Consider the following 4,541-nt stretch of genomic DNA (forward strand, 5'->3'; position numbering starts at 1 on the left):
GACTCAGGGGAGATCTGATATAACCAAAGAATAGGAGATTAGAATAGAAAAGTAGCTGGATATAAGGCTAGAAAAGCAGCATGATGTTTCTTCAATGCCAAGGGAAACCAAACCCAATTCATCAATGGTTAGGATGGGCATTGAAGGTATAATACTAGAAAATGATGTAATCAAAGTGATGCTTTAAGAAGACTAATCTGGTTGCCTTACGTAAAACAGTGGTAGGAGGGGAGACTTAAGACAGCAATACCATTTACACTTTACAGATCACTCTCAAAGACACTACTTTATTTGATCTCACAACAGTCTTGTGTGGCAGGTAGGACAAAGCATAATCAAAGTCTAACTTTTGAAAAAAATATTGTAAAACCACTTGTATCATATTGATGATTATGTCAACCATTTTGAAATATTTGCATATACTTTGCAGTGTGCTCAGTTTCTTACTACTGTCATCAGTATTCCCAACCCCTAATTTAGGGGCCATTTATCAGTAGAAAAACAACATAAATATGAAACATTTCAACCCTTGTATAAACCAAATTATTCTGAGAGGGAAAGGGGATAACATTGTATTATTATTAGATGCAATAACAAAATATTCCTATAAATGAATTACATCAGGTGCTTTAATCACAATTAACCAGTGTTATGAATGAGCCATATTAGTCCAACAATGTTAACTGAGAAAAAGCATTTGGATGAACCATTGCAAACTTTCTGTAGACTATTTCTCACATGGCACTTAGAGATTTCAATATTGAATCTAATATCCATCTGACAAAGCTTTAAAATCACAGAGCTTAAAAATCACACACCACAATGAAAGAGTCTCTGTGGCTATATTTAGGTGCTGTTAAATTACCAGGAAAGACTCGATCAGAACAAGAGAAAGATAACTGAGAGACTGCCCAGGTAAATCAGGTTAGGAGCTCAAAATTTCTCACCATTACAATTCCCAATTCAATTCTCTTCGTGTGATTTATAGAAGCCTGCTCTGAAGCATTCAGATGAATAATTCAGCACTTGCAGACATGAGAAACAATGTAGGCCGATCTTCATATGGATTAAAACAGGCTCGGAAGCTGATTTCACTGGGTCCAAGCTCATTCTGGGGCTCCTTTTGACTCATGATTTGTCTTTCCACCATCATTAATCCAGAAAAAAACACCATATTTTAGACATATTTACTGCCAGCAATACATTTTTTTAAATTTAAATATTAGCAATTACTTAGGGGATCTCGGTGTTTCAGCATCCCAGAAATGGCCAACACAGCCTAAGCGCTCACTGTTCAAACCATGGTCTCTCAGCATATGTAGGCACTTGTTAGAGAAGGAAAACCTAGAGACCTCCCAGGGGCCTACTGAATCATTCTCATAAGATCCCCAGGTACACTCACTTACACATTACAAATATTAGAAGCTCTGATCTAAAGCACAGAAACTTCAGAGACCGTATTTAATTTCATGTCCTAAAAGCCTTCCAGCAAATATGTCTATGACATCACAGGCTCTCCAAGCCCTTCGAAGTTTCCTATTCCTTTTACTTCTGATCAGTTTCCATGAGATCATAAAGGGTTTTCAGGCTCCTTACACTGAAGCATGGTAGCTGAACGCATATGAGGGTTTAGTCTTTTCATTAAACACACTCCTTGCTTCACTATGTGCATGCTATACTTCTTTTTTTCCAACTTAATTTGTACCAATCTTAATAAGGGAAGAAGACGGAGCACAGTTGGCAGAAAGAATTGTTGGGGATGTGAGTCGAATGCATTACAGCTTAATATCTATTTCTCCCTGGTTCCACTTCATGGGTAATAATTTCAATTACCAGATGTATAATTTTAACCAATTTATGTTAACTAGATACTCACTCATGAGAAACAGATAAACCTCTGCAGTTTAATAAATTAGTGACGATTTTACTATCTGTATTTCTTTACTTGGAAATGGCTTTGGGGTGACATTTCTTAAGAATAGGCCAAGGGGACAGAAGCCTTTCTTGCTGTGTTTTGTTTTTGTTTTCCTGAATAACCATCCGCTGGTTGGTATAAAGCAGGTTGGGCTGCCCAGGAATCTTTCTTAGGCCTACCTACCTACCTACAGTGTCTACCTAGATTATCTGTTTTGTACTGCTTTCAGCTTATAATAACTAATGTGGTGGCTGGACCAGGCTTGTGGTTTTTATTATGCTTGGAAGGTGCCCTTTAGCAATCACCATCAAGACATTTTGAAAAGTTTGGAAAACTTTATTTACTTATAAGGCTGGAAATTACACAGCGCACCTGGAGCCACTGAGTGAGGTCGAGGGTAGAAAGAGAGAGTGCACACACATGGGCCTGAGGTTCTGCTTTTACTGGGGTCAACGGTGGGGGCCTAGGGTTTTAGGGCCTTACCCAATTTTGGTATTTAAAACATGAGAGCAAGAATTTAAAACACAGAAAAAGAAAACAAACCAGTAACTCCAATGGTCAGTTATTCAAATCAACCAAGATCTCTAAAACAAAGGAGCATCAGTGGGAGAGGTGACGGGCCTCTTGGTCTAGTCATGTAGCTGGCAATGTACTTATTGTAGATAGCTGTCTTTGAAGTGAATGCCTCTTTGAAATGGAGGCCTTGGCAATCAAACTTAAGTCAGGCACTTGCATTATATAAGGAAAAAGCAAGCTAACAAATACCAGGGCTCACACTATATTATCTATCTGTCCTCATCCTATTCATTGCATTCCATGTCCATCTCAGTGCCTTCTCCATCATCAGGTTACTCACTTTAATCATTCATTTCCCCATGCCCTGCAGGTCCTCATCACCCTCTGAGTCATCACTATCTTCCTCATCTTAACCATCCTCCCCCTTCATGTTACCATATTGCTCTGAGGCAGTCTTGCCAAGAGATACCAAGCTGTTGTCTTTCTCCATGATGCTCTGGAGCCAGGCTTGCTGCTGCTGATCCTGCTGATGTAGCTGTCTCCACACAGGGTTCATCCAGATTAAATCACCATGTCTCAGTCATGCAGGGCAACAGTGAGGTTAACAAGGTGGACATGGCTCCTGGATAGCTATTTGACCTTGGCCAAGTCACTTAACCTCTTTATGCCTCAGTTTTCTCATCATACCAGCAGACAGCAGTCTGCAGTGGTACCTTAGGCAATGCATTGTGCATTTCAGCAGGAAGGTAGCAAAGGCTAGTTGTTTTCAGCTTCCTGCTGGAATGTTCAGTCTCATCCCAGAGCTTAGGTACAAGGGGGCAGACATGTGCATGCATATAGAGCCAGAAGGCCTAGATTCCAGTCTTGGCTTAGTGTTTGCAACCCTTTGTCAGCAACATGGCCTTGGACAATCTTTTAGCCTATTTAATGCTCTATTTCCTAAGGAGGTGATGAGGGGGGATCTTCACTTATGTTCAATGTTTAATATGTATCACATGCCTTTATACACATATATCATGCATTCCTCCCAACAATTCTATAAGACTAACATTTATTCTTAATAAGAGAACACTAAGGATTATGAAGGTTAAAGAATTTCCCCAAGATCTCATGGCCTACAAATAGTGGAGAAGGAATTTAAACTCAGGTCTATCAGATCCCAAAGACTGTTTAAAATTCCATGTTTTGTTTTGTTTTGTTTTCTAAACCAATGCAGCCTACTACTATAGAATGTTGTGAAGGTCAAAGAAATTTTTGTAAATTAAAGAACTTTTCAAAAATGCAAAGCATTACAGAAAGGTATGGTTGAAATATATTAATTAGTGTCATTTTTATTATATTACAAAAGCAAAACGTCTCAGTTCCTGCCCTAAAGAGGCTGACAGTCCGGCTGTGATGAAGCCTCATAAAATGGAAAATGAATATACTATACTATATACATTTAATTCAATGACTTAAAAATGTAGCAAGAGTGGCTGGGTTGGGTTTTGTAAGAGATACAAAGATGAATTGAATGGACTCCCTCTCTGAAGAAAAGTATATCATACTATAGTGAAATTGATCAGTAAAGAGCTTATTACAAAACAGGACAGAATGAAATGAATATCAAATAGTACAGCAGCATATCAAGGGAGTACAGGAAACAAAATGCTGAATGCTGACTGAGGGTATCAAGAAAGAGTTCACACAGCATGTCACTTTTAAGAGTCTTGAAAAGTGGCCACAGAATGTGAAAAAGCATCCCAGGCTGAGAAACAATGACGGGCAAAGGCTCCGAAGATGATGACGCACATGTGAAAAAGTGGTGAGTTGAGGTGGTTACATCTGGGAGGGAAATGGCTCTAGGTAAGAAAGCTAGAAAGATATGCCAGTTTAACTAGAACTTTTAAGTATTATTTGAGTTTTTCTCAATATGCCTGCTTTCCTGGTTTTCTTTCTTTCTTTTTTTTTTCAATTTTAAGGACTTCATATCTGAAGGATAAAAAGAAAATTGTGTGAGGTTGTACAATGTAAAAAAAAAAGGAATAAAATTTCCCACAGTGTAGTGTGTTAATTACTGGCACTGACAGTAAAACCAAACAGGTTAGGAATAAGCAGAGGGTTCTCAAAG

The 4,541-nt window shown here is 38.5% G+C and overlaps 1 pseudogene; it reads right to left on the reverse strand.

Moving 5' to 3' along the window:
• Nucleotides 1-2,691: 2,691 nt before the first annotated feature.
• LOC109392223 (anaphase-promoting complex subunit 15 pseudogene) lies at nt 2,692-3,048 on the reverse strand (annotated as a pseudogene).
• Nucleotides 3,049-4,541: the final 1,493 nt, after the last annotated feature.

Source organism: Hipposideros armiger, unplaced genomic scaffold, assembly GCF_001890085.2.
Source record: "Hipposideros armiger isolate ML-2016 unplaced genomic scaffold, ASM189008v1 scaffold_320, whole genome shotgun sequence".
NCBI classification, from domain to species: domain Eukaryota; kingdom Metazoa; phylum Chordata; class Mammalia; order Chiroptera; family Hipposideridae; genus Hipposideros; species Hipposideros armiger.